The sequence below is a fragment of the Lagopus muta genome, chromosome 10 (assembly GCF_023343835.1).
Source record: "Lagopus muta isolate bLagMut1 chromosome 10, bLagMut1 primary, whole genome shotgun sequence".
NCBI classification, from domain to species: Eukaryota; Metazoa; Chordata; class Aves; order Galliformes; family Phasianidae; genus Lagopus; species Lagopus muta.
The window spans coordinates 7755910-7776372 of record NC_064442.1 but is presented as its reverse complement, the minus strand read 5'-3'; the positions used below and the strand labels follow the sequence as shown (position 1 = coordinate 7776372).

At 42.9% G+C, this 20463-nt stretch overlaps 1 long non-coding RNA gene across 2 annotated transcripts; it reads right to left on the bottom strand.

Annotated features, from left to right (window-relative positions):
* Positions 1-7213: 7213 nt before the first annotated feature.
* LOC125698124 (uncharacterized) lies at positions 7214-16146 on the bottom strand. Of its 2 annotated transcripts, none has more exons than XR_007379082.1 (3): positions 16087-16146; positions 10296-11492; positions 7214-8849 (listed from the first exon to the last, which is right to left on the bottom strand). It is a non-coding gene; the product is annotated as an uncharacterized LOC125698124 (long non-coding RNA). The 2 variants fall into 2 exon arrangements; XR_007379083.1 differs by having other exon boundaries at positions 11376-11492.
* Positions 16147-20463: the final 4317 nt, after the last annotated feature.

Genomic DNA, 20463 nt, shown 5'->3' with positions numbered 1-20463 from the left:
AGGGGGCGGAGCCGGGCCCGCCGCTAATTAGCGCAAGGAGACGGCGGCGACGTGAACCGCAGAATGGTGTTTAAAGGGACCGCGGCCCGTCCCGTGCGTTGTGTCCTTGTGAGCTGCCTGGGGCGCTGAGCCTCCGCTTTAGGTTCTGTCACGACCTACGATACGTCACACGATAGTGCTTTCTGTGTGGCAATACCGCAGCTCACGTATTGCACCTGCACTACAGCCTGACATTGCTGCACCTGCGACGGGGTCGTGGGGTGACATTGAAGGGCGATGAGCGACTCGGTGGCTGTTAGCAGGCGGGGGGGAGGACGGGATTCCAGAGGGATGAAACAAAGCAAATAAAAGAGGAATTTTATCTGTTGGGCCGAGACCGGGGGAGCTGTAAGGGAGGTCAGAGCAGCAGGTGAGCCGAGTCTGGGAGGAGAAATCCAGCTGTTGTGAAGCTCCAGGGAGTGAGACAGGGCAGGGAGATGGGCAAAACATTTCCATTTCTTATCAGGATATTTAACGATGTTATGGAATGCATGATTGTTTTAGGGCAGAGGAATTTGAGACTATTCTAAGATAGGCATTGCAGGAGGACACGGGGTGTCAGCAAAAAGAAAGTCTCAGAAGAGACGTTCCATCGGTATGAGCTTCTCACTGCCTGCAGTGTGAGCCCAGCAGGCAGACCCGTAAACCTGGCAAAGCACTGAATGGCAAGAAGACCCTTAATTATTGTTTTTTTAATATCTGAATTTGGATCAACTCCAGAAAATGCTTCTGCGACCAGCGTGGAAATGCTAACATAGCTTTATAGCTATTTTGGTAGAGATTATTCACACTTGGCTGCCTTTGCTGATGCAATGCGTCTTCCAAGCGGCAGGTTGCACGAGCAGAAGATGACCTGCATCTCGTGTGGGTATCACAGCATTCCCCACAGCATTATTTGGAGTGCTTTCATGGCCTTGGCAGTAATCACAAGGAGCTGTGGGGAGTGATGATCACATTCCTCCAAGCCTCTCCGTGGTCGCCTCTTTTATGTAGTTTTCTTATAAAGAAAACATAAAACCCCTTGGGTTCATCTGAAACTACTTTATTTGTGCCAGGTTTCATCTCACTGTTAGAGATACAGAGGCTTACTAGAAGGATAGAACACGCTCTGTCTGCTTAGGGAAAGGCCAGCTGATTCTTCTGCAGTTGTGAGCAACCAACACAACAGCTGGCAGGGAATAAAAAGGGAAATGCAGACAGTGAATGAGATGGATACCTCCTGCCAGGAGATATTGACCAGCAACACATGGTGGAACAAATGTTAAGTTATGGCATCAAATGTCAAGGGGGAGCAGCAGAATGTTCAGATGCGATCTTGCTTGATTGCGAATGAAGCTCGTTGATTTTCTGATGTGCCGGAATGAGAAGGCTTAGTCACAGAAATGCTGGAGTAAGTGGATTTCTTGAAACGTTCAGAATTGGTGTTTGGTGTGGTCAGAAGCCACAACTCAAAAAGGGCAAACAAGTGGAAAACAGGGAACAGAGAGTCACATATTATCTGCAGAAGGGGCTGTAGTCAAACCCTGTCTGAGAAAGAAAAATAATGAAGAAGGTGGCTGAGATAATTGGGTAATGGGATGCAGGTTAAAAAGTGAATCTTGAGCAACTGCGAGTAGAAGATGTATTAATGAAATAGAGTTCAATTTTCTCATTTGAAGACCTCAAGATTGTGAGGCCAAAAAAAATAAGCGTTGTTTGGAAAGAGGGAAGCATCTGATCAGAGAAATGAGTAAAGCAGAGAAAGACCTCCTGGATTTGGAAGGGATCAGAAATCAGCTAAAGAGGATGGAGGGTTAAATGTGGCCAGTAAATGAAAACAAAAGACTGTTTTCTACAGAGCACAGAAAAGAAGTTAAAGGCTATTTATCCTCCTCAAGTTGATGATAGCAATAGCTTTGATTTTGAAGAGTACACAAGTGTTAGCAGGACATATTGTCACTAAAAGCACATGGAGCTTGATAGGCAGCGCATGGAGATGAACATCCCAACAACCTCATTCTACCAGACATGATTTTGCTGTGAAAGAATAGTCAAAAAGGAGCTCCAAGCTCCACACTTTCAAGTGGGGCTTCTTAGTGCAAGCTGAAACGCCAAAGATGGGTGTGAAGGGTTCTCAGGTCTGTGGTGATTTGATGATGTATGGGAAGGTGGAACAACCCATGAACATTATTACCTCATTTACAGTGCCACAGCTGAAACAGCGTTTGATCTCCTTGGCCTGCATTATTTAGATGTCTGTTGCATTTTAAGGTTCCTGTTACCTTGATACTTTGGCACAATTTATTTCCATATTCTTAAGGGCCATCTGCCTCTCTAGAAAACATATGCAAAAAAAATTCTGAAATAAGTTTCTTCTAACTTTTACTCCCTTCTTCCCATTATATTCAATCTATCCACCAGCATATAGGACCTTTTCCTTTGGTTCCTGTTATGTATCCTTCTGCTATAGCAGCTTGTTATTTCTTCTTTTGCTAAAATTTTGGGAATTACTTGAGGAATCTTAGTAACGTATTCATTTTGAGATTCTTCAGAGGCAGTAAACAGAAAGTCTCTTCTTCAGTTCAGTGGGCTTTGGATCAGGTGTTCAGCGTTAACATCATTTCAGTTCTTATAACCTAGTTGTTTGGGGCCCAGCATGCAGCCCCTGAGACTGCCGAGAATTTCACTGTGGCATTAATGAGAGAGGAATCAGCCTCTGCTTCCTGAGATACAGCCTATACAAATCCAAAATAAATAACCCCCAAACTTTCTTGAACAGCTGAGTCTCAAATGAGATTTGATTTCATTCTGAATCTCGATGATTATCTTTCCGCGGTCACCCTGACCTCTGTTCCATTCCATACACTAATGGGATGAGTTGGAGTTTGTTATCCAAACCTACTGGAAATTTGGTCCTATGGTCCTTTGGCAGTGTTCTTTAATCAGCAGCAATGCCAGCTCCCTCTTTGAATGCACACATTCAGAGACTTGTAGAATTCGAGTCCAAATCCTGCTTGTATTTGCAAGCCCAGAATGCCATTGACTTCAAGGGGGTTGCAGGAGCTTAGCTAACAGTCAAAATTGGCCCAAGATTTTCAGATTCCCTCATGCTTCTGTTTATATGGTGTTATCATCAAGAACTAAGAGCAAACTTTATGCTGCATTTCACTTTTATATTACATAAAGGGTGTTTACTCTGCTGATGTTATACAGCTTGAAAGAAAGATGCACATATAAGAATTAAAAAATTAAAACCAACACTGATTACCATTAGGATTTCCATCTTTCAGTGTGCATTTTCCACAACAACCCAGAGATTATTTCTCACCAGGAAAATGCAGAAATGAAAATCCCATTCCTTGGCATTTCTCTATGGCATTCTGGAGTCTTGCTCATCCAACCTGTGATTAAATGGTCAGTAGAAAAATCAATCTAATAATGTAAAAAAAGTTAAATGCTGTGCTTTCATTCTCTGTGCGCTGGTTTCCCAATCAGATTCCCTCCCTGAAAAATCTTCATGTTTTTGTGCCTCTGAAGGGGTGGGAGCAGAAAACATACTGTGGGGAAAGCTGAATGGCCACAAAGGACTACAGGAGGAAACAAAGGTAAAAACTGAGCAAGAATGGAGCAAACCTGTAAAAGCAGGTAGGTGGGATGCCCAGCAAAGCCCATCCGACTGCCAGGCAGCCAGGGCAGCACATCTGCCATCACAGCACTGCCTCAGAGCCAGCTGCCTACTGGCACTTGGAGCTGTGGAGGGAACCTTGCAGCAAAGTGACTGCTGAGCGCCTTACTTGGACGGGGCACAGCAGAGGATGGAGATGCTGCACGGAGCCCTGTCTGCTCAGCATTTTCCAAAGTGAGGCAGATTGTTTTGCCACACCATTACAAATCTGGGAGACTCCTTCTAGATAGTTCTGTTTGGAAATCTGGGCTGGGGCCTTTTAAAGACTTAGCAACTCCCTGGTTAAGCTTTTAATATCCACATTAAATAGATCACTGAGCGTGTCCTGGTATTCAGGAGAACAGTGGGCCATTCTTGGCTAACGAGTAACTTCTACACAAAGAAATTATTTGGTACCTCCGTGCTTTTTCTCCTCCTGCTTTGTCTGTGCATAGTGCAGTCTTTGAGGGAGGGACTTGTCCTTAACACAGCAAGCACCAGCTTCCTCTGTGCTCCTCAGTCCTCCCTTCACCAGCAGCAGCCTCTCAACCCAAGGGCTTCTGCGTAGGCTTGACTTTCACCCCGCTGTTCTACAGCATTTTATTATTAATCACTATTTAAACTTCAAATCTGGAGCCCTAAATTCTGTAATGCTAAATTATCCATATTCCATGATTGCTAAACCCTTGCCCAAACAGGTGACTGGACAGGATGCCCCATGGGCTAGCCATTGCTCTAGCAGCCCAGCAGCAAGCTGTGAGTTTAAAGAGCTCCTCTAGCAGGGCAGCAGCATTCCTTCAACCACCAGGAATCAAAAGCCTCCATGCACACAAGAAAGCTGCCTGCCTCAGTTCTGGTCCTCACAATTCAAGGGGAGCAAAGCTGCTGATCCCTTCGAAGCATTTAAAGTCGGCAGAGATGAGTGCATCCCTGGGGCTGCACTTGGCCAATTTTTGCTTTTGCAATTTTTGTTTGCCTTCGCTTCACATAGCAGAGCTCTTAGCTAATCATGTGTCACTGGACTTCTGGATTTAGAGACAAAGAAGTGGCTGGCCTGCTCTGTGCAAATAGCTTTGGTGCTTGGCCACAGCGGGGCATCTGGAAAGCAAACAGCACATTTGACATGGCTGTCAAGGATCTAGGTACAAGTGGTACAAATGACAGAAGTGTCTGTCCATCCATCTACCTGCCTGTTCAGGAATGCCAAGAGCACCAGCCTACGGCAGGGCTGACGCTCTTGTTTGTTCCGTTCCTGTCCATCTGACCTTGCTGTACCAGACAGGCTATTTGTCAGTGCCAGAGAAATCTGCCGCAACAACAGAGGGAATATCTGGTGTCAGTATCCTCCAGCTTCTTGATGGAAATATCTCATTAGAGAAACTAAACCGGTGCTTTGATTGCTCGGAAGGAAGCCATTTGTTTTGCAGAAATCTCCGAGCTGTTATTCACTTCTTGTAAAACTATAATGCCTCAAGTCTTATTCCAAAGCAGCCTTGGATAGCTGGAATGACTTGAAATTTGCAACCAATAAAAAAATTTTTACAGCAAAGCAGAGCTGATCAGTGCTTCCTAAGTGCAGTAATTAATCTTTTCTGTCAAAATGTCATCAGATTTTGCTGGATTTAAGAACAACAATGTTTTATTGGAGAAAGTAATAAAACAGGACATTTCCATGGCTTCAGGGATGTTTCGAATGTGTTTGACATTTGTATCTTTTCCTGAGAAAATTTGGAGCTGAAACCCTTAATACACCTAGAGCAGGCAGTTCGTCCTGGAGCAGCCAGGTATTTTGCCACAGTCGGCTTGGAGCTGCCTCAGACTTTGGCAGAGGACACCAAATGTGAAGGGGATGGCTGCTGTGCTGGTGTCCTACCTGAGGAAAGAAGCCCGTGGACTTGGCATATTGCAGCTGTAGCCCATGTGAGGACACAACTAGAGAGTCACAATACTAGAGACCTTTCCACCTCATTCCTATCCCTGCTACATTTTGTAAAACTAGATCTGGGTCACTCCCTTAATGTTAAATTTACTTTGATCTGAAGAAATTCTGGTGCCCAGTTCCCTTTATTACCTCTTAACATCTTGTGCACTGTACAGAACAAACTAAAAACACATACCAGCAACTTACCAGCGTTACACAGAAAGTGCCCGGATGCTCTTCCAGAGCAGAAGGTTGGGGATTTGGATCACGGATGAGTCAAAAGGTGAAGAGAGGCTTTGTCTTAACATCACTCTCCCAAGAACACTCACATTACCTATAGACAGCTCAGCTAATGCTTCTTAACGTGTGGCCGTCAATGGGAAGCTTCAGCCATCTGTGATTCCTGCTTTCTTTCCCACAATTCGTTCTCTGCCCATCTTTCTCCCTCTCTGCTGCTCGCTTCCCCCTCTCCTGCTGCCCTGCAGAGTGTTTACTGCTGGGTAGTGGGATTATGACTTACCAATAATCCAGAAGATTATGACATCAGAGCACTCCATCACATCCATTCAGCCTTTTCTGCTTTTTTCCCCTCATAAGATAAAGAGGAAAGTCAGACCATTAGAACACACGCATTCTCCCAGCCTCTCCTGTGGCATCACTGCTTCCCTGCTTACATTTTTCCCTTTGCCTCCTGTGGACACGTTGGTCAAAATATACATCACACTGTGTGCACACTGACAAAATGCATCACTGTGTGTCGGCATGAGTTTCGTACGCACAGAATTTTGTGACACAGAGCTTCTTGTGCTGATCATAGACATCATAACTTTTTGGTTTGCTCGAATGCATTTCATAGCTTTCTGTTTAAAAATAGGGGAGGGGGATTTTATCCCCTTTTTTAACCATCTCTAAAGTTTGTGAGATATTTGTGCCGTGTGTTCCTCCTCAGTCCTTCAGTCTTCATAATGACTTCATGCTATGATCTTATTTTTGCAGTAATGGCCAATTGACAACATTCTGACATTTTACAGGCTTGCAAAATTCTCCTTCCTTCGGGAAACTGCTAATTATCAGAGTTGCCACAACAAACTAATCCTGCAGAAAGAGGGCAAGGCACCACAGTGCAGATCTCAGTCATGAGGAAGTTGGAATGTGCAAGTAATTCATATTTTTCACAACTATTGCTTTATAAAACCTACCTTACATTGTGCTTTGCTCGCTTATGTAGTGCTCTCAGGAACCTGCGTGGCAATATTCACCTTACCTGTTTTCTTGTCCTTACTAGTACAAAATAATATTTATACACACCACATCGAGTTCACTAGCACTCGCTGTGGATTATGGTTAACATACTGCAGTTAATTTGCTGGCATACCTAATTATACAACTGAATACATCCAGCATTAAGTTATATCTACCTGACAGACATTGATGTGGCTGTTAAACAACACAGAAGCACCCAAGCTACCTTTAAATGAAGCTCAGGCACTGCTACCAGCTTAGCCACACAGACTGTAAAACCAGTCAGAATAACCCCATAAATATCTGAGTTCCCAGCCTGTGCCAAGCCCTGGGTTACAAAACCAGAATGCTACCAGTAAGCAGTTGGGAGGAAGGGATGGTCACCCAGCTCAGAATCAAGATGGGCCCATTTACAGTGCTGGCAGAGATGTGCTGGGGTCTGAGATGCTGGGCTATGTACTGCAGTATGAGACACTCAACCTTTTGTGCTACTTTTATGCTGGTGTCAATAATGTCCAGCAAAAAACACTGGGGGAAGCACTGATCATTGGAAGCACCACAGTGAAACGTGCTGGAGCCCTTGCTCTTGGAAGGGAGGAACTGGGAGAATTACCAGCCATAAAACAGAAAGCTATCTGATAACAAAACGTCCCAGTGTAGTTCAGAATCAATATTAAGTCACAGGTAAATCAGAGACAGCAAAACAACAAGCAAAACAGAAAGTCATAAACCTTGAAGACCTGTGTATTGGTCCATATCTAACAACAAAAGTTACACCTTTTCATGTATATCATATGATTTATAGATGCCACAGGACAAAAGAGGCATAACCTCACCACAGTACATAGTGAGCCTTTCCTAACACACTTGGGGCAGGTTTAATACAAGGGCAAGTATTTACACTCTTAATATTCTGTGGGAAAATTGATTGTTTGCATTGGCGTCACATGTAAGAAGTATTTCAGTGGGATCAGGATTGATTCTGCTCCTGAGAAATGGGATCCTGCTAACATCTGGGGGAACATTTGAGTAAGATTTCTACTCTTATATTCCAAGAATATAAGAGTAAGATTCAGATCCTGTGAAAGACTTGACAACAAGGAGTAACTGCACATGAGCATTACTCTTCTAGCAAAGCAGAGCTGTTATCAGACACACATGGGTTGTGGAAGGATGGGGTTTTGATGTGAAGGGTCTAATGCAGAGCTACAAAGATGGACAAAGACGGGGAGCACTGGCTGGGCACATTATTCCTTACTGTATCGCACATGTTAAATAAAATAAGGCCAGAGGGAAGCACTGGAGAGCAGTGGAATTTAGGAAGACATCAATGCTTTGCTGGCTAAGTCAAGTATCAAGTGATGCTTTTTTATGGATGGGTTTTTTTATGCATGATTTCCTCCTACTGGCAGGGTGATGACTAAGGACAGATCTGAACAAATAACACTGACCAGTTCTGTGCACAGACACGAACCTTCCAGCTGCAGTTGATCCCTTCCCTGGCTGCTACTTTTATGGCCTTGAGTACACCAGAGAATCAACACTTCAGCTCTGCAGCACTCTTTGTCATGTCAGGGTAATTAAAAGGATGCCACTGCACCTGGAAGAACTATAAAAATGTCCTTATAAAAGCCTCAACAGTATTTAATATTTTATTCATTGCGATGTTGTTGTGTTTTGCCTGCAGTAAAACAGCCGCAAGGAAGCGAGGCACTACAGCTAAAGGCAAGCAAACATTTTCCCATCAACACATTACTTGAGCTCAAAGGTTTTTTTGCCTTCCTATTTTGAATCCTTGTATCTAACAACCTTCCTGCTTTCAAGAAAGAAAGAAAATTACTTCGCTAGAAGCAAGAAATTCAGCAGAGTTTAAGCTTCCATTCCTTTCAAATGTGTGGAAAGGCCTCAAAACTTTACTTCCCAGGGAAATGTTTTTCATCTTTTGGTCTCACAATGCCTGAACTGCCTAGCATATAACGTTCTCTTCTGTCAGTGACTCAAGACCTAAAAGGAGAAATAAAGTTTAATATATACAAAAGGACATTGATATCTGTTTTACAAAAGGTGTTGCAAGCCAAGCTGCACAAGCATAGACATAGCTATTAAGGGAAGATTATGAAGTTGCCAACACAACATGTTCAAAGCCACACAATTGGTTTCCAAAATACAGGTTCAGTATGTTCTTATTTGTCTACACTTCTCGATATGCTGGGAAATCATCTGTTATCAGCCTTGTTTTATAAGCATGGAGGCTGGAAACTTTGGTTGAAATTCTTAGGTGATAAAAACTCCAGAACACAGATTCCAGAAAATCACCACCAAGCCACACGTCCTGCAGTAGAACTACACATTTTGGCACCATTCACAAATGAAGTGATGTTTCCATACATGAAGCTCCCCATAAGCACACTGTTTTTCCATCCACCAACTTTGTATCAGAGAAAAAGGACTCTTAGCTTAAGATTTACAGACTTCTTGCAGCACAAAGGGAAGTAAAAGCAGGCTGGGACATCAAGAAGTCCCCACTACATTCTGCATACGCTCAGCTCATACATACATACACACAGGATGTCTGATTCATCCTAATTCCTGAATGTAAGTAGAGGAGTCCCAGGTGGAGATTGTGCCAGGAGTGCTATAAGCACCATGACTAACATCCATCATATGTAGTTTGTTTTCCCATATATTTTTTTTTCTTTCCAGGGGAAGGACTGCACGCCTTGGCAGATACCATTGTAATTTTGGATATGAAGAGCTCTGAACTCTAGGAACTGCATCCAGCACAGGAAGCTCAGAGTGGTGATGTTTGAGACAGCAATAAGTTCCCAAGGGAATGAATTACTACTCTTGGAGACTTGGATGGAGTCTTTCACCCACCTGGCTGAGCTGCACACTCATTTTGCAGCATCTTGTTTGGCCAAGAGCATGGCTGCCAGCCCGTTAATTAGTCTGAATGGTGAGGTATGCCAAGCTCAGCCTTTCTAGCGTCTTGCTATAAGGCTCAGATTTCATCAAGGGAAGGAAAATTAGAGAAAGCTTGGAAGAACAACATTAAGAACCTGGTCTGGTGGGAGGTGTCCCTGCGTACAGCACAGGGGTTGGAAATAGATGATCTTAAAGATCCCTTCCAACCCAAACCATTCTATGATTCTTAAAATGCAATCAACATAATTGCACCAAGCCAAGTAAAGGCAAAAAGAGACGAATGTGCCAAGCCAAAGCCAAACCCTTGGCACATTCAGCCACATGCTGAAGGCACAGACTCAGGGGGACATTCAGTCCTATTGTGACTTTTGTCCAACACCAATCCACTGACACATTCTAAAAAACAAAGTTAGCAAAAGCTATCTATGTTTTCTTAAAGAAGTCCTATATATCCAAACATGGAGTTATTTCGTTGTTGTGAAAAATCAAACCTCACGTTTTGGATGGAAAAGGTAAATCACTCACTTGGCTTCACTGAGTGCTTTCAGCAACAGAACCAGTGTTGGCCATTCTGGTCATTTTACTGTAAGTGTTTCAGTAAATAACTAAAAAAAAGAAGAAAGAAGAAAAAAGGCACTGCATGTAGCTCATGAAAAATAGGTGCCCTGAGTTTCTAGCCTTCGTGGGTGTGCCTTAACTTTAGAAAGCCCAAAGGCAAATAGAAAGCATGCATTTTATTGTTTTTGATCATCCTTGTGATTTTAAGTCATGCATGACTTTTCTAGGAGGCCTGACTCACAGCATTCTAATATGCTCATATTGGGTTGCAGCATCCCACAAAAAATGAAAACAACTGTAAGAGCTGTAGGGAGATGCCTACCCAGGTGAGAGAGGCTCAGGGCAGCCCGGTAGGCAACAAACACTCGGCATTTGCCAGTGTTTGCAGTTTCATACCCACACCTGGCAGTTGGAGCCCAGCACTCCTGGTGTTTATGGGAACAGAGAAAGTTAACAAAGAGCAAGAAGAGGCAAGGAATTCCTGCCTAGTGCAAAGATAGGTGAAAGTTTATCCTGAGAAAAAACAGACTGAATCTCTAAGAGCTATCAGTGTGTTAATGAAAGGTTGGGACAACAGAGTTTGTATTGTAGAGCTGATAACAAGAGATTCTTGGTTTCGTTCCGATTTTGCCAGTGACTCACAGAGCAGCATTAGGCTTCTTCACTTCTCACTTCAGAGTGGGTTTGACTTAACTGTAGACCCAGATGCTGTCACATTTACTCATGTTGAATAATACTTTCTTCCCTGGTGACACTATTTATGAAGTAAGAAGCCCCCAAAAACGTGAATGAGAATTGCTGCAGAAACAAGGAGATATGATGCATCTTCAGCACAAAGATGCTCTGAAGCTTCTCTCATTAGGTCTATGCCTAATGCATTTCTTAATTAGCTGAGCCACACGTGGCACAAGGGATCAGTTACTACCGGGAGCAAATGAACAGAAACAGGTTTGGAGCTCAGATTTGATCAGTTTGAGAGCCCAATGAGTCCTCATCCATCATAGCTGGGGTGATGTGACCAAGAATCATGGGGCACCCCTTCCATACCTGAAGCAGGAGTAGAAAAGGTGAGGAATTCCCAATATCTTTCTGGAGATGGTCCTGAAGTCCCCATCCTCAAATCCGAGACACTGCATCCAAACAGTTGCAGATCAGTTGCAGACCCTAGATTTAGAAAGTAAGCTCCATAGAAACTAGGATTTGTTATAGTTGTTGGATTGTGCCTGTGTTGTTCAAATACAAGAGGAGAACTGCTGATACCTCCTCAGATTTCAAATCAACTATATGCAAAATGAATTCAGGCCAACGTTTCATTAGTGCTCTTATGAAGGCCCTTGTGTTTACATTTCTGACTGGTAAATATTTACATTGTTTTCCTTTTCTCAGTGATCTCAAAGAAAACATTGCCTTGTTAGATCTCCCAATTCCTATATTACCTGATTTACACTTATTGTCATTACTTCAGTGCAAAAAAAATTAAATAAATAAATAAAAAGGCCGGGCAGCTAAACATCATTGTGTATTAAATGCTTCAGAACTTAAAGCTGCAATAAAACCCTCAACTTCATGCTCACAAGCTCAACAACTTCACACCCCCCTTTTATTACATATCCATAACTTACAGCAACATAAAAACACATCATTGTTTCTCTTGATAATTCTACCATCCTGCTATTTTATGAGCCTACGAGGACATGCACCAGGTACCATATCTTAAGGAGCTGGGTTACTGCCAAATAAAACACTCAGACCATTACTATGGCTAATATGCCAGGAACGTTCACAATGGGTTTTTAAATAATCCTCTACATTTATATTACATCATTTATCCTGAAGAGAACCGCGGTGCTGTGGAGGCTCTTTGGTAAAAGGTATCTGCTGCTAAGCTGGAGGAAAGGTGACAATCCTGCAGTGTTACAGAGTGTAGAAGGTAATGAAGCAAAGAACAATACTGCAAGTTAATTGCTTGAGTTGGAGTTTGATGAAGACATGACACGCTGCTCCTTGTAGATGTCCCACAGTGTTTGTGGGCCAAGTTTCATCACTCGAAGTGATGACTGTTCCACCAGCATCGGGTTTCCCACCGTCACACCGTTCCCAACTGAACTCAGGGACAGGATTGTGACTTGGACAGTGAAAACTTCACTTCTAACATCACATAATTTTCTGTAGAAAGTTCCCTAAGCAGGCTGGTGACTTGTGAAGCCCAGCTCTCTTTGGCTTAGGAGAACTTCAGCATAACAGCTTTACTCACTGCAGTCCACACACGATAATGCGTGGGAAGGTGCATGACAGGCAGCCTTCAGCCAGAGAGGCGTAGGCACTTTGTGATGTCTGAGTTGTAATGCAGATATAGCGGACTACTTAACGCACAATGAATCCTCCCTAGATGTGGTAGGAGGATCTATAGCTACCTACTGGACTTAGAGATGCATCATCAGTGCATTCCCTCAGTCTGCTCTATCTTCTGCTTCAGGAATGGCTATGACACATTATTGAAAGACGGGGAGATCAGAGTAAAACACGGGGAAGGTGAGCAATTCTTCTATTTTGTCATTTTCTGCATTCACTATATTTAGTTACGAGCAGATAGCTCTCGACAGACTGACCACAACATGCCACCTATATAACCCAGCCCTGTATGAGTGGAACAGCAGTACAAGGGAAGATCACTGACCAGACCATCCTTGATACTCCAGTATCCATCACAGACAGCATTCACATCCCAGGACATCTGTATTTTCACGCCAGTCTCCTCCCCTTGCTCACAGCCCTGGGAACAAGGCATCCACATTACTGAATCTTCTCTCTGGTTCCCATTGTGTCAAATGCTATTTCAGATGGTGCTTGTTATGTGTGCTTAACCAAAATCATTAGGCAAATTATTTAGCAGGGCGTACAGGGATTTTAGCAGTGGGATTTCCATTAATATGGCCAGACATGCACAGCTAAACCTCTGCACTAAGATCTCCCTGCACAGTATTGCCTTAATAATCTTCTCAGTAGTTTGTTTTGTCTATACAGAGATGCTGTAGACAAAGCAAAGGTAAAGCTTTACAGATTTTAATCAGTCAAAAGTCAATACTCCCTTGCTTCAGATTCCTCTAACCAGAAGAAACCCTGTAATGCTGTATGACAAAAAGGGAATGTGCCAAATTAAAAGCAACATAATAACTGGAACTGATTGGTATTGATCTGCGCTTTGTAAGCTGCTCTCCTCAAAATAAATTTGTACAAATTCCTTAAGAGGCAACAGTGACTGCTGCAATAATTCCCCCACAATAACAAGTCAGCCTGCACTGACTCAGCATCCTTCCTAGTTTAAATACATTGGAAGGCACCAAAATCCCAAACTTCATTAAAGGGTGGCGATTGGAGAGACCTCAGCATTAGTCTTCGTAAACTATTACAGACACCTTGGCACCACATCCTAACACACACACACACACACAGTGCAGGAACATTGACAGATAACACCACTGCAGGTGCTGAGCTTTAACAGTTAACTTCTTGTTTATCATTTTGGTTGTTTAACAACTGAACCTGCTGCAAAACATACCCTGGCATCAGCAGCAGAGGACAAGCTTTCAGTCAGTACTAAACAGGTATTTCAAGGTGTGAAGATGGATTACAACATCCCTGCCTCTAATCCCACTGCACCACCATTCAGACAGCTCCAAAAATAAATAAATAAATAAATAAAATCACATGCAAGTATCACCTATACTCAGGATATCAAGAAGAGTTTAAACTGGCATTGTCCACCTTGATCTATCAAGCTGGAGCAGTTCAGATTCTGCTTCACAAGAAGTTGAGCTGTCTCCACAGCAGGGACAGGATGGAAGAAGAGAGAGGAGGGAGAGAATAGGAACCACAGCAGTTTTACAAGGCATCAACAGGCATGAATCAGAGCCCCCATTCTGCATTGTTAGCTCTGTGAAACCATTAAAAGGAATGAAATTGTAAAGCTGTGGGGGATTCATCTAGCTAGCAGAACTGTCTTAGCTGGAAATTATGAGCTATACATAAGGAGGCACTAATTGAAATTCTGTGGTTTGTATTAGCAAATAGGGCAGACTAGACAGTCTGTTTCAAGTATACACTTTTAAAAATAAATACTTATCAGAAGGAATCTATCTGGACTTTATTCACACCCAGTTGCAACATGGTTGATGTAAATGCAAAGCAGAAGCAAACCACAACCAAGCCATAACTGCAGCACTACTTCAGAGAGATGACAACACATGGTATAGGGCAGCAGAATGGGAGTACAACCCCTTTTTACAGCTGCTGGCTAATAAATAAATCTTGTACTTCTGCTTGTAAACTGAGCGCATTTGGTCTGGCCTCACTGAAAGCCAATAATCCTGCAGCTTGGAAGTGACATTTTTACTGAGTCACTTGTCACAGCAGAACACCACTTGCAGTGTATTATTGGGGTTGTAAACATTTGCCTCAGCACTCCTATCTTGTTAGCGTTACCAAAAGTCAGGGAAGAGGTCTGCTGAACCTAAGCCCTATTTCAGACTTTGTTGTCCTGCTGTTTCCTCAGAAGACAATGGAAGTATTCACAGCATTTTAGGATGGAGAGAGCATCTTTAGAGGCCCTGCCTCTCTCCTCTCAGGAGGACATACTGACAGTAAAACATATATAAGAGGCTGCAAGGCCAGGACTTGAATCTGCAGAATAGAAGAAAAACACTCGAGAGAATGTTTTAGGATGAAGACACCAGTTTCTCAAAGAGATGTAATAGCATGAGACTCAATGTACCTAGATCTCCTACTGATTTCAGAGGCCACAGTTAATGCAGACAGCCTTGCTTGGCAAGGCAATACAATAAAACCCAGTATTTTCTTTGTTGGGCATCCAGCTGGATGCCAGTAACAGAAAACTGGGCTACATCATGCAAGCATGTTGTGCTTCTACCATCTAAGAGATATTAGCTGCTATTAGATTACAAGTTAATTAACTATAAATGTGGTTTATCGCTATTGCAATTACTTCCAATTTTCCATTTGCACAACATTACATACTGACAGAACTATTTCTTCACTTAAAAATGAGATTTCACCCTTTCATGAAATCTACCATTTTAAACTACTTTGGAGAACCACACAAGTTAATTTAGTACACTAAGCACTTAGTAAAGAATCTTCCCATGACTGAATAGGAACCCTCTCAAACTGACTCTCTTGGAAGAGTAGCTTTTATACAACAGTTAAAAAGGAAGAGTGTTTTCAGGAGCAAGGAGCTCATATCTAAGATAAACACGTAGGAAAATGAATTGACTCCAGCAGCAGTTTAACAGAATAATCTTACAGCCAGCAAAGCTTACTGTAAAAAAAGAAGTAATTGGAAGAGATGGACTGGATCAAACCATCCTTCAGATTGCATAACCAGCACTCAGACTTTGGTAACTTCTCTAAAACATGTCTGGAGAATTACAAGTTCTGCAGCTCTGGCACTTTTAAGGAAGATTCATCAGCTATCCACAGTGCCACAAAGGAGAAGAATGGGATCCAATAAACAAACAGCTACATAGATACCCAACCCAACAGCTCAACCTACAGCATACAACGTTAGGCTATGTTATTAAAAATATCATGAGCTTTGTCAGCAGAGATCAGGATCTCAGTGAGAGACAACTAAACAGCATCACTGACTTCAGACAAGGAACAGAAAGAAAAAAAATTAGGGCCCTAATTCACACACAGCCAGCAAAGAGCTAGAATGATACAGCTCTGAGTCAGCTCTTACCTGCTACAGCTCTACTGGATACATGCCTACAAACTCACTGCCAACAAACCCAACACACCTTCCTGGAAAGGCTGCTAAATACAGGCAAAAGGCAGCCACCTGACTGCAATTCTCTAATTTCCTCTATGTTAGAAGTAGGGAAGTGACTCACAGAGAGGCTAGTTGCTTTCTCAAGGTCAAAGCTGTGGCATAAGTTGAAAATATTTGCTGAATCAACGAATCTTTTGGAGCAAGCCTCTCACAGATGGGGAAACAGAAATTAAAAGAGCTAAAGGGCTCTGCTAGACCATACAAACACCAGCTTTTCTACAGAGTATAAAGGCTGTACGTTTTGTGGTTTGCTACCTTTTGTGGAGATTGCTGGTCCCTGCCAAGGCATTCAGCTAACAACTGAGCTGTGCTGACCAGAGACAACAGTTCCTCAGTCCCTCATAGGCAGTCAGAAAAATGAACTCCCCTTTGAGTTGTAAGAGCCATTTATTAACTCAAGAATATAAAGGGTGAATGAATGTAAAGCAAACTAATTACTTTTGATGGGGGCTTTTTGGATCTGAGTTCAAAGTTGCAAAATAGATTGGGACTGGCTGTTTATTGTCAAGCCTCCAGAAGGAGATTAAGGGAAAGGATAAGCAAGGATGCTGCTACCGTTTACATTGCTTGAGCACTGGCCACTGGATACGCATTGCTCATAGAGAGATTAACAGTTATCCAGCACAAAGAGCAATTAACAGCCTTGTCTAACTCAGTCCCATTCTCTCTGGTCTTGCTGCAATAAACCATGTGAAACTGCCTGTTTTATTTGCTGTCACTCTTTTGTATTGTTAGTCTGCTGTGATGTCATATTTAAAAATCAGGAATAATTAAAAAAAAATAAAGGAAGAGATCTTTTAAATAAAGTTCCTTCCCCTTGAAAATCAATAACTTCAGGCTTCATTTAGCTTCCCGTAGGTAGATTCATGTCTCTGCACAGATGAAGTTACTGAAATCAATAGAGCTTTGCTGAGGCACAAGGGGTCAGTCTGTGCAGTGCTCCTCTGATTTCATGAGCAAAGCACTCGCTGCTGGGTCCAAGCTTCCATCTGCATTTGGGTTTTAAAAGGTTTCTCTGCTCTAGAACAAACTACGAAAGCCCTTGATTAAGTCATTACGATGCATAATTCCCTGGCATGCCAAGAATCCAGTCCCAAATTGACACAAAGGCAAGTCTACTAAGGACGAACGGGTGTTCTGGGGTTTTACTGTGAAAACTCCAGATGACGTATGCTGGACTGCTGGTGCAGAGTTCAGTTGCTTGTGCTACTGATAGCTGTTGAAATGCCTCACTGATTGCAACAAAGATGACCACAGTCCTGCATCTGCTTCTTTGGGAAGCCAGCCTGGTGCTTTGAGTAGGCTCAGCACTTCTCCCAGCACTCATGAGCCGAGGCAGGAGACTCCTCCTGAGTTTCAGAGGTCAAACACAGAGGCACAAGGCAATCCATGCTTCCAGTTGGGGCACCCAGGTATTGCTTTACCGTCCAGAACATTCAGCACAAACAGCAAATACTTTGCATTGAGATTAACCGAAAGTGTGCAGAAGAGCCGATCTTTCTAAAGACCCCATCATTTGGGGGTGTGAGCAGGCTCCATTATCAGCATCAGGACTAACACACTTGCAGCTTCTGTACGACATTCCCTGCATGGACCAAGAGCTCGATATACTGACACAGTGGGACATTAGGTTTCTGAGCTCTTCCTGGGCCAATGCAGGTCATTTTATTCTACAATAAACAGTCCCATATCTTAGGGTGTAAGTGGATGGAATTAATTTAATACCAAATTTTAGACTCTTTGAAAGTCTTACCGAACTGCAGTGTAGTCTGAGCCTTCCTGCTATGTTAGGTGAAGGACTTAAAGAAAGAATCCAGAAATGTGATAAAGCCTAGGCTCTAAAGCACCGCAACAATTTCATGCAAATACACAATTGAGGAGGTAAAAAATTACTGAATTAGGGTTCAGAAATGTGTTTTAACATGAATATTTATTTTTGAGCATATGAAACTTGCTAAATTCATGTTACACATTCATGTCCTAAACATAATTCCTAGTCAAAGCAGATCCAGATTGATTATAACAGACAAAAATATCTGCACGCTGTTGAATTCTTTAAATATAATTTAAAATAATTCCAGACAATTTGAAAGGGGAATAAAAATAAATGCACTCTCAGAGTGGACCCTGCATGTAAAACAAACTACTGGTGAGTTACGAACCTCCCTGAAGGGTGATTAATGGTACAGAAATACCAGTGCTGCTACAACTCTCTTTTATACAATAATGAACAGATATCATGAAAAGGGGCTAAAGTGATTTATTTGAAAGATACTCTACCTTCTAAAGGCAACATATTTAATCTATGAATCACTAACCCTTCAGCCAGTGCAAAGGTTTCTGGTATTATCAGGAGCAGATGCAGGCTTGATCTAAATGAGGGAGAAGCATGGAAGCAAGCATACTCCTGGAGGGCTGAGGCCACAGCTGTCTCAGATGTGTGCCACCACATTTTAAATGTCACCACAATTTAGAGTATCTTTAAAGCACTGATGCAGCTGATGTTGAATGCCTGTCTCTCCTGATAGCATTGCATCCAGAGATTCAGATCAAAATGAAAACTGCACATTAAAATACAAATGGACCTTGCACATGTTGACATTGGACTCTACAATGGAATGAGCCAAAAGTCAAGAGCACTCTTGCCTTATGGCAGTGGAGATCACAAAATCTTGGCTATCATGTTGAGCTATGAGCATATTGACATATCTTGACTTATTTCATGGATATTTACAATCAGATTTTTTTTTCCTTTTTTTTTTTTTTTTTTTTTTTCTTTTTTCCTTTTTCCACATCTAGGAACAAGTATTTTCAGCACTGAAGCTGGATTCAGCCTGAAATTTTCCACTGGGATCTGCAAGGTCTTGTTAAGCTTCAACCAAAACTGGCTGAAGGTAAGTAAGAAGTAAGCCATACTTTTGTGAAGGTAAGGTAGCCTTACTTTTCCATGGCTCGCTGCCAACAGTCTATGACTCCTTGTTCAAATTATCCTAATCCCGGATAAACATTTGGAAAGGCTTGTGAGAACTTCGAGCACAACACGTGTCCATGCACATGCGCACGATGACACGTGGCACACGAGCGGTGGAGCAGTGTGCTTGGCTGCTTCCTTGACTCATGATGATGAGAGAGGCTTGGATCCACAAGAAGCCAAGTTCTGAGCTGAGTTACCAGAGGAAGTCACAGGGCACTGGTTGGACCCTGAATAACACAGCCAAATTGCTGTGTGGTATTTGGGGAATGGGAGAGAGCTTGTGCTGTATTGCTCAGCACACCAGGGCTATTCTGCACTGCCCTGCAGCTCAGCAGAAGGCTCCTTGGCTCGTGTATGCTGGGGACTGCTCCTGCTTTCCAACTGGCCTAGAATATCTCAGCTGGCCAAACAGATGCAAATATATCTGCACCCTCCTTTCCACCCCGGGAGCTCATCTTGTGTGCTCTGTCAGCATCTCCTGAGATACACAGCACACAAACTGGCTCCAAGCCTTTTAGTTGCCACACAATTTGAGATCTAGGATCCTCAGGAGTCTCACCGCTGCAGCGCTGCGTCTCTGTGCTGCACAGAATCCCAGAGCGCTGCCTTGGTTGTGGGCACGCAAGAGGGACGAGGAGCTGAGCCTGCAGCCAAGACGGCTGCGACTAGGTGGCAGCACTCCACTGGGCAAACCGAGCCGGGACTTCAGCGACAGCCAACGGCAACTGGAAAGAAAGTCAGATTGCATATCCCAATCTGTAGGAAAATGGAGCCGAGCAGAAGTGACCAAATCCTCCCTTACATCAGGGCTGTGCAGGACAGCTGGAATGTTAGAAGTGAACTGAGCAGCTCTTTTGCAATGAAACTCAATGCCACACACACACACACACGCATGCACAAAGTCCTGATTTGGACATCAGAAAGGGAAGAAAAACAGAACAAATCTGTAAGAGCTTTCTCAAAAACTCACTGTTCCTCCAGACAAAGCCTGGCTGTCTTAGAAGAGTTCACAGTTCCCAAATTCACCTGGAACTGGAACAGCTCTGGCAAGGCAGATGCAACACAAACAGTTCCAAGGAGCTGTCATTTTGGCTTAGCTTTGTTTGAAACAAGATAAGATACCATCATCTCTTACCAGTCAATTTTATGAGAAACTGTCAACTCACTTCCCATCTGTGCTGGAAAATAAGCCTTTTCAGGTTAGGTGAGGATGTGGAGTCAAATCCACAGAGCACAGATTTAAATTAAAGTATTTGAAGTCCCTTATATGCCAGCAAGCAAGGAGAGGGTTTGAATTTGAGCTTCCAAGTCAG